The 9,461-nt window shown below is 47.3% G+C and overlaps 1 long non-coding RNA gene across 1 annotated transcript; it reads right to left on the bottom strand.

Annotated features, from left to right (window-relative positions):
- Positions 1-355: 355 nt before the first annotated feature.
- LOC126963689 (uncharacterized) lies at positions 356-6,305 on the bottom strand. The gene is made up of 2 exons (XR_007729181.1): positions 3,999-6,305; positions 356-2,381 (listed from the first exon to the last, which is right to left on the bottom strand). It is a non-coding gene; the product is annotated as an uncharacterized LOC126963689 (long non-coding RNA).
- Between the last annotated feature and the right edge of the window lie 3,156 nt (positions 6,306-9,461).

Raw genomic sequence — 9,461 nt, forward strand, 5'->3', positions numbered from 1 at the left:
CAGCTTAAGCCCATTTGTTTTCTGACTGGTGGTCACTGATGATTAGAGTGTGTCTCAAAGGGAACTGTCACCTTAGTTCTATCATACACCATCAATAACTTGTCTAGGGCTGACTTTGTGGGCCTTGTGGCCTACCCCGTGGTAGAGGGTCCGTGTGCAGAAGGGCCCCACACTCAATGTTTGGCTGTCCCCGATCTTAAAATTCTCAGTCATTCTTGAACAAGGGAACCCATATTTTCATTTTGTTCTGGGCTCTGAGAGTTACATAACCGATCCTGACTTTGGCTGTTGGTCAACAGTGTCATAAGGTAAAATAAGGTAAAAATCTATGAGTTTTATATATATATATATTTTAAGACAGAGTCTCACTCTGTCACCAGGATGGAGTGCAGTGACGCAGTGGCGCAATCTTGGTTCACTGCAACCTCCGCCTCCCAGGTTCAAGCGATTCTCCTGCCTCAGCGTCCCAAGTAGCTGGGACTACAGGTGCACACCACCATGCCCAGTTAATTTTTATATTTTTAGTAGAGTCAGGGTTTCACCATGTTGGCCAGGGTGGTCTCTATCTCCTGACCTTGTGATCTGCCCACCTTGGCCTCCCAAAGTGCTGGGATTACAACACACCTGGCTGATTTTTATATTTTTTACTAAATTCTGTTTACAGAAATAATTCCATATTCTATGTAAGTGAGATACAAATACTTGAACTGAACATCATTGTATTTAGGGAAAATGTTCACCTTTAAGAGACAGGGGCTGGGTGTTGTGGCTCACGCCTATAATCCTGGCACTTTGGGAGGCTGAGGCTGGTGGATCACACGAGCCCAGGAATTCCAGACCAGCCTGGGCAACACAGTGAAACCCTGTCTCTGCAAAATATACAAAAATTAGCCAAGCATGGTGGTGTGCACCTGTAACTCCCAGCTACTCCAGAGGCTGAGGTGGGAGGACTGCTCAAGCCCGGGAGGTCAAGGCTACAGTGAGAGACCTTGTCTTAAATACAAACAGGCAGGAAGTCGTTATAAGCATAATACAATCCTGGGAGTTGGAGTCACCCCTGTCCAGCCTTGGCTCTGCTACGTGGGTGCCGAGTGCTGCCTCAGGGACCTGGCTGCCAGCTCCCACCTGCAGGGTGTTCTGAGGAGCCAGCATGCTGGGAGGGCCTAGCATGAGATGCGGCATGAACCAGGTATTTGATAAATAGAAAGTGCCTTTGATTATCACATTTGACATGTAGGCTCAGGTGCACTTTATTTTTAATATAAGTCTATTTTATCTCCTCCCATTATAAAAGCAATACACACTGTTATAGATGGTTTGGAAAATTCAGGAAAAAAAAAAAAAGGAAAAAGAAAACATTGTCTCCTAGGTCCTCTGCTCCAGAGCCTCCAGCCGTCACAGGACAGTGTATTTCTTTACAATTACAGAAATAGATACATGACTGTTAGATTTTAAAACTTTTTCTTTTACCTTGACTTATTTTTAAATGGAAACACTAGTGAGGCCCCACAGAACTGAGCAGAACTAATGACCCCCCATGTGGTGGAATAGTTCTGAGCTGGCCACACTTTGGATGCAGCCTTCCCCCGGCAACTCTAAACCCAGTCTCTGTGGCTGCCTGTTCACAGGGACCGTGGACTGTGATGTTTACAGTACGAAAGCACCGGGAGAGAACGCTACATCACAACGTGTCCTTAACCTGCTGCCGCCTCAGCTTTCCCATTTGTGACTTGGTTAAAAAAATTTTTTTGACAGTTTTAGGCTCTTATTTTAATTTCCACAGGCTGTTGTAGAATCTGCTCAGCCAGGGAGGGGAAAGGAGCCGGCAATCAGGTCTCCTCCTGGGCACCTTTGTGAGGCCAGCTGGCGAGAGTGGGGGGTGACACTGAGGTCCCAGCAGCTCCAAATGCAGGCAGAGCCCTGTCCTCAGAGAAGGTCACAGCCTAGCCAAGCCCAGCCAGGTGGATGGGCCCACGAATGCACAGGAACCTGGAACGGAGGATGAAGGCAGGAAGCACAGTCTGTGACTCCCCAGCCCACTGCATTCGATCACTGGGGGCCCAGAAGCTTCAGGAAAGGTGCACAGGGCCACTGGGTCCCAGTACCCCAAACAGGAAGGTCTGGTCCAGGGACAGGGCTCCTCCTGACTCCCCTTTGCCACAAGCACCAGAAGTTCTGCAGTGCCCAGTGGGTATAGCAGTCCCCAAGAATGACCCAGCACTGAAGCTGAGCCAAAAAACTTGGCGAGTGAGCCACACCCCCTCACTCCCTCTTTGTCTGCTCCAGCCTTGCCAGGCGGTTGCTTTTCGTGGGAACCGGGATGTCCTCACCACCCTGTCCTGGGGCCCAGCCCCATGTCTCATGTCTCTGGCCTGCTGCAGCTGGAAAAAAAAAAAAAAAAAAAAAAAAAGAGATATGTGTGTTCTTCTTTGTTTATAAAAAGAAAAGTGTTATCATATACATAACATATTATACCCCTGAATATATACAATTATTTGTCAATTAACAAAGAAGAAAAATATAGCAAGCAAAAAGGACTCCTCTTCCACAAAAAAGTGCTCATTACATAAAAGTAAAAAAAAAAAAAAAAAAAACCCACCCCTAAAAGGATATTTAGAATTAAGAAAAAACTAAGAGAATATTTAGAATTGAAAACTAAAAAGAAAACAATTACCCATGAGGTAATTACTGAGTTCATTTGTTTGAAAGTCCTTCTGCTATATTTTCCAAACTGTATGTGTGCATATGTGCGCATGCATACATATGTGTGTGTGTGCGTACACATATCTATATGAATGGACCATAAGTTATAAATACAAATATTCATGTATATACAATCATTAGATCATACTATAGGTTATTTTACAGTCTTTGTTGAATATGTTGTGAGCATTTTATGTCTATTATTTTCTACAAGATTTGAAAAATAAAATATAAATACCAGTTAATTTTTGAAATCCACCTTATTGAAGTCTAAGTTCCATGCAGCAAAATCCCTTTCACCTCTACTGTTTGATGAGTTTTGACAAACGTATGCACCGTGTTACATATCCAAGATCAAGAAAGAAATATCTATCCCCACAAAAGCTCCCTAGAGCCCCTTGCAGGCAGTCTCTGACTCCCTGGCAGCCAGCAATCTGAATCCAACCACTGTAGATCACTTTTAATTTATTTTTTAAAAAAATTTAAAACTCATGGTGTATGAACTCTTGCTCGGGATCCTGATATCTATGTTGTTGCGTCTATCAATGGCTCATTCCTTTTTACTGCTTTGTGATATTTTATCATACGCCTATTGATATTTGTTTACCCACTCATCTACCGATGGACAATTGAACTGTTTCTGTTGTTTCTTTGTTTGTTTTTTCAGACAGGGTCTCACTGTCACCCAGGCTGGAGTGCAGTGGTGCAAGGTTGGCTCACTGCAACCTCCGCCTCCCAGGCTCAAGTGATCCACCTCGGCCTCCCAAAGTGCTGAGATTACAGGCGTGAGCCACTGTGCCTGGCCTGTTTCTGATTTTTAAAAATGTCTGCTATTGTGACTAGAACTTTGTGACTGCCAATTAATGTTTACAATGTTTTAATAAGCAATGTCACCAGCACGTGCTGTGAATGCCCACGCATGTGGGCACAGCCTGTTTCCCTCCTGGAGCACTTAAGATGCGGAAACCAAGGGCTAGGGGGTGAAGAAAGGAGCCAGAGGCCACACAGCTGGTTAGGAACAGACTGGGGGAACCCAACCTCTAAATCCCAGTATTCCAGGACAACATGCTGCCGCACTCTCACACACTTGCCTGTATTCAGAAATGCTTGTAATTTTCCCACACAGAGAAATTTCCATGAAAATCAAGTTGTGGGCTGAGAGATGAAAGGCAGCCTCATGTTCATTAGGCAGGCTTTGGTTTGGTTCGTCCACTGAGCTTAGGAGTGTGTGTGAATATCTCTGTTTTCATACACACACACGCACACACACACACGGACACGTTGCTCACACCCACCAAAACCAGTGGCGATGATCCAGTCCAGATCCTTTGTATACTGCCTTCAGCGCATGAGGCCAGACTGACCCGGACAGGAGGCCCTGGCTTGGCTTCTGAGCATCCATTCAGCAGACTTGTCTTAAAGGATGTCTGATGATTTCCCCAAATCAAATCTCCCCTCAAGGACAAAGTTCAGGCTGCCGGGGAGATTCAAAGGGATGATCTGTCCGCAAGATGGCTGCTTCCAGAAAGGTGTCACAGCCGCCTGGGAGTGGCTGTGCTCAACAGAAGGCAGGGGAAGAGGAGGTGCTCTTTGGAGTACGGGCACCCCGGGAGTCTGTAGAGGATTCTTGGGCCACTCTACAATAGCTCAGCATTGAAACAGAGACAATATTTGATTTTGCTCACTTATTAATTAGCTCCTAGTTATGTGTCCAATGGGGCATTTTCCATGATCTTATTTAATCCTAAATAACTACTGTTATCCTGCTTTTACAGATGAGAAATGTGAGGCCCAGAGAGGTTAAGAAACTTGCCCAAGGCCACACAGCAGTGGGTACTCAGTCCCAGAATGCCCGTTCTTTGCAGACACAGGCTTCTCATCTGAGTTAGAGGTCTCTGCCCATTTGTGGCTAGCAGGCTCCAAAGAACACACGTTCACCTGGAGCTAGTTCGGGTAGAACCCTAAATGATTCCAGTGTGCTTGGAGGACACAAATGGTCCAGACCCCCACTTCCTGTTCCGGTCTCTGAGGGGCCTCCCTCCTCAGACCACACCCCACTGCCAAGCAGACCTCTAGCACTTGTCTTTGCCCCCATTCAAGAAGGCGAGTTGAGCAAAGAATCACCTCCTCTCAGCCCTCTGTCCGCAGCCTCCCTGGTCTTGAAGTCAGCAGGCCTAAGGAGACCTCTGTCCATGGGAGATGAAACCAGGAGAGGAAGTGCCCATTCTCTCAGAAAACATGTGTTTTCTGTTTACAGAGGGGCCTGTCCAGTTCCCATGCTTTGTTCTTTAATATGGAGCCAAAAAAAAAATCAAATGCGCAGCTTCCGCTCTGAGGTACACTTGGAGGCTAGAAAGTCTGGACTGCTGCGGGCTCATTGTGCTGGGGTGCCCTGTCTGCTGCTGACGTCCAGCATCTACCTACCTGGAAAGCCAAGACTTTCGGCCTCTGCATTACAAGGGAGGGCGGGGTACAGAGGGGAGAGGCAGCCTCGGCACCCTGGGGGCTGGCTTGGCACTGTGTGAGCACCCTGGGTGTGTTCTGTCGTGCACTTGCAGCCCTGCCACCATAGGCCCAGCAGGCTTGGCGCTGCACACCGGCCATTCAGATCCTGGGCAGAGGGCATCCTTTCCCACCTCAAGCAAAGGGAGGCAGAGTATTGGGAGATCTGGGGTAACAGGTGGGTGGGAATTTCCAGGGAACTTGGGTCAAGCTCAGGGATGCTGAGCACCTTCAGAGTTGGGAGAGGGGCTTAGCTATGGGTAAGCGGGTCTTCCAACTCGAGGAGGCAGCAGTGAGCTAAGGTAACCAACGGAGCTGACAGGCAGCTACACCTATTGAAGGGAAACTATTATCACAGGATGCCGGGTCCGCGCACAGGCTAACCGCTGAGATTCAGAATCAGAGATCTGGGTCCAAATCTAGGCTGTGCCCCTTTGCCCTCCAGGGACTCTGGCAAGCTGCTTCTCTGACCTCAGCCCCTCATCTGTGAAAGAGGCTGGCATGCACGTTAATACAGCTGCCAGGATTACTGAGATAACACATTTACCGGTAAGTCCAGGATGGCCTGGCACGTGCTTTTCAATACACGGCAGCTGCCGTTGTCATCTCGTGGCTTTAGACTTCACCGAAGAGGCACTCTGGCTAGAAACAGTTCACCAGCTTAGGCTGTGACAGCCAGTAGAGAGGGGGTCCTACAATCCCTCCCACCCAGAGCAGACCCTGACTAGGACAGGAGGACGCCTCGATAGGTCACACCTTCCTCCCTGTGCAAACGGGTGACATCAGTAACCGTGGTTGACAACGGAGCCTAAGGTTCTGATGTCACTTTTCTGCCCGGGTGGTGCGTCCAGCGCAGGCTGAGACGCGGGATGGCCCCCGACCCAGTGCGCACAGGGTCAGCCCTGGCTCCGCGCCTCCGACCTCTCGGGGGCTGCAGCAGGGCCTGGCACGCGCGGCCCCTTTCATCTCCGCCTCCCGGCTGTCTGGCTTCTACGTCCCGCGCACCTGGGGCTGAACGGGGACAGCAAAAAACCATCGCAGGAAGCGCGTACAACCTCGTTTGGGATCAGCGCCCCTCCCGGGCGGAAGCCGCGGCGCCTTGGACTGGAAGGTCCCGCCTGCTCTTCCGTCCCGCCCCGGAAGCCAGGACGAGGGCGCGACGTGCGGCGCGGACGCAGTGCCGTAGCCAAAGGGGCGAGGCCTGGTGCGGCCGCGGGGCGGGGCCTTGGCGCGGCCTGTTCCGGAAGCCCAAGCGAGGGTGCGGCAGGCCGTGCTGACGTAGCGCCGCAGCTGAGGGGGCGGGGCCAAGTCTGGGGCCGGGCCTCTACGCGCCAAGGGCGGGGCCTCTGGGTGACCGTCTCCTAGATCCCAGGCCGCGGGCTGTGCGGATGTTGCGTGCTGTCGAGCGGGCGGGGCCTGGGCGGGGCCTCTGCGCGGCCCGCTCAGAAAGCTCAGCGTAAGGCTAGGCTGGCCGTAGCTGTGGGGCGGGGCCTAGCTGGGCCGGGGCGGGGTCTGGGCGGTTCCTCCGTGAGGCTGCTGGCCGCGGGGCTGATTCCGAGCTTTCGCGCAAATTGGATCTCCACTTTAAAGTTTAACAACTTTTCCTATATTTTTCCCCTCCCTAAACGAGGTAAAACCACCAGACGGTGGAGAATTTGTAAAACCTAGGCGAGTACAAAGAAAGAAAAGGAGAAACCTTTCCTAGTCACCAAGCAAAATATTGGCCTGGAGTATCTTTTTATCTAAATATGTAGATATTTACATAATCGGGATAACATTGTATATACGCTTGTGGCTTATTGCATGAAATTTGGAAAATTGGTAAAAAATACAAAGAAAAAAAGTACCCTGAGATTCCCTCACACGAGATCACCATTGTTAACATTTGACATTCTTTCTTTTTACGCAATTATGCATTTGTTGAGACAAAAAAAATGGATCATGCTCTAAATATTGCTTTGCAACTTTGTCTTTGTAACCGTGGCTATATTCTAAATGTCACACATCATTTAGTGTTCATTCACAGCATTGTTTGTGATCATACACAGCGGGGCTGTATTCTATTTAACCCATGTGAGATTATTGGATATTGATGTTGTTTCCCGTTTCATCTCTTCCTTACTTCTTTCTTTTACAATAAACATTCTTGCAGCTAAATCTGTGCATATCCAATCCCTAGATGTGGAACTGCTGAGTCAAAGCATATAAACACGAATGCTTCTTGTGCCTCCCTTTCTATGTTTTCCAAATTTAAAAAGTAATGAATTAGTATTTTAACAATTGGTTTAAACTCCAGTACTGTATATACAAAAAATATCTCTCATTTGCAGAATATATAAAGAACTCCTGGTGGGCGTGGTGGTTCACCCCTGTAATTCCAACACTTTAAGAAGCCAAGGCAGGAGGATTGCTTGAGCTCAAGAGCTCAAGACCAAGGCTGAGGCAGGCGGACTACCTGAGGTCGGGAGTTTGACACTAGCCAGGCCAACATGGAGAAACCCTGTCTCTACTAAAAATACAAAAATTAGCCAGGCGTGGTGGCAGGCGCCTGTAATCCCAGCTACTCGGAAGGCTGAGGCAGAAGAATTGCTTAAACTCGGGAGGTAGTGGTTGCAGTGAGCCGAGATTGTGCCATTACACTCCATCTTGGGCAATAAGAGTGAAACTCTAAAAAAACAAACAAACAAACAAAAAAACCAAGCTGGAGATCAGCCTGGACAACTTAGTGAGAACTCGTCTTTACAAAAGATGTAAAAATTAGCCCTGTTGGTGGAAATGTTAGCTTTGTTAGTGGGAATGTGAATGTAAAATTGTGCACCTGCTGTGGAAAACAGTATGAGAGTTCCTCAAAAATGTAAACACAGAGCTACTACAGGACCCAGCAATTCCACTCCTAAGTATATACCCCCATAATTGAAGACAGGAACACTAACACATATTTGTACACTTTTGGTACAAAAAAGAAGCAGCATTATGCATAATAGACAAAAGGTAGAAACAGCCCCAGTGTCCACAGGTAGATGAATGGAGAAAGAAAAGGTGATATATTATATATATAATATTTATAATTATTATATATAATGGGATATTACGCAGCTTTCAAAAGGAATGAAGTTGTGACACATGATATGACGTGGATAAACCTTGAAAACATGATGCGCAGTGAAGTAAGGCAGACACGAAAGGGCACGTAGTGTACGATTCCACCTGTACGACGTCCCGAGAGTAGTCAAATTCACAGAGTCAGAAGTAAAGCAGTGCTTATTGGGCACTGGAGAGAGTAGAGACCGAGGGGTTATTATTTAATAGGTATGGAGTTTCAGTCTGGGATGATGAAAAAGTTGTGGAGACAGATCATGGTGATGGTTGCCCAGCAATGTGGATCTACTTAATGCTACTGAAATGGTAAATGGTAAATTTTGTTATGTATGTTTTGCTACATACACACAAAGACATTTCTGGAGGGGAAAAAAAAAAGATATTTCTTAGATTCTGGTCCCAAGAATGGTTGCATGGAACAAGGCCTGCACACGTAACCAGCTTCTCCTAGGTGACCGTGCCTAGGTGGTTGGGGATGGCCCTTCTGGGGAGCCCAGCTCTGGACAAACAGGGTCCAAGCCAGGCCTCACACATCTGGCATTTTCCGTAATAATTTCCAAGCTGGGAGAGAGAAAACTTGCTTTGGGGAAGCAGTGAGTCATTATGCATCTTTAACTTGGCCTTTTATTTCTGTGCCATTGAGATACACACACACACACACACATATACACACACACACGACTGATTCCTTTTGCAAACATAGATGATATATGTTCATCATCTGCAAATTTGCAAACATGGGAAAGCATCTCTGAGACCATAACAAATAGATAGAAGTCCAGCTCAGAGAAACACAGCTGACATTCAGGTGGATATTTGTCCAGCCTTTCTTGTCTTTTTGTAATACATATTTGAAATCACCGTGGTCATATGTCACGTTTTACTCTCTGCACTTTCACTAATATGCAGCAAACCACTCACCTCCTCTTTAAATATTTCTAGATCACACTTAAATGACTGCAGAAGAATCCGTTGTTCAGATGTCCCATATGTAACTTCTTTACCTCACTCTTGATGATTGGCTGTCTAGGTGATTTACAAACCTGCTGCTATGAACATCTTTGTCATACATCTCTAATAATTCCCTTGGTGTACTCCCAGGAGAATAATTGTAACTTCACTGAGGATTTGCTTTTTTAAAGGCTTTTGAATATGGT

This window comes from Macaca thibetana, chromosome 10 (genome assembly GCF_024542745.1).
Source record: "Macaca thibetana thibetana isolate TM-01 chromosome 10, ASM2454274v1, whole genome shotgun sequence".
Classification (NCBI taxonomy): domain Eukaryota; kingdom Metazoa; phylum Chordata; class Mammalia; order Primates; family Cercopithecidae; genus Macaca; species Macaca thibetana.